Genomic DNA, 918 nt, shown 5'->3' on the forward strand with positions numbered 1-918 from the left:
ACTAAATACAAAAAAAAAAAAAAAAAAAAGTGAAATCCACTCTTTCCTGAAATACCATGAAAATGAGAGGAAAATAATTTTTAAAAGTATAATACTCAAGGAAAACAAGGGTGGACACAACAGACAGTGAAATCAAATTTAAAAGTGGAACACTCCACAGACAGGTAAATGGGCCACTTTTAAAACAAGCCAAAGGGGGCTGGAGAGATGGCTCAATGGTCTAAAGCACCTACTTGGAACAAGCTTGGAAAAACACAGGGCCGGCGGTTTGATCCCCCAACACCACATGCCAGCCAGCCGCGCCCCCTGGTGGGCTGAGCTAGCCACACACACACACACACACACACACACACACACACACACACTAAATAAATGTTAAAAAAAATTTTAAAAAAAAGCCAAAGGCTGAGCCCCAACCTCAGAGATTCTGATTTTAGGGCCTCATGTGGACCTAGGTCTCAATAATTCTTACAAGTAGTTCTTAAAATCACTCTCACAGTGATTTTAATAGACAATGGAAAGGCTGCCAAGGGGGCAGCTTGGTACAGTGAGAAACAGGTGGATTAAAAGTGGTGGTTTGGGCCAGGGAGATAGCTCAGAGGTCTAAGCACTTGCCTGGTAGGTGCAAGGACCTGGGTTTGATCCCCAGTACCACAGGCTGTACTGGCCCCATGCAGAGTTAGCCATCGAAGCTGGGTACAGTGGTGCATGCCTGCAATCCTAGTGCTGGGGAGACTGAGACAGGAGGATCACTAGCTATGTAGCTAGACCCTATACCAAATAAATGAAGAAGTTTTTTGTTTTTTTTTTTTTAATCAAAGAAAGTGGTGGTCAGCTACATGAGAATTAACTGGAAATCTTTTAAATTCTCCAAGATCACGTCTTAGATCTATTAAATCCTATTTCTTTTTTTTTTTT

Source organism: Octodon degus, unplaced genomic scaffold (genome assembly GCF_000260255.1).
Source record: "Octodon degus isolate 3935 unplaced genomic scaffold, OctDeg1.0 scaffold00007, whole genome shotgun sequence".
NCBI lineage: Eukaryota > Metazoa > Chordata > Mammalia > Rodentia > Octodontidae > Octodon > Octodon degus.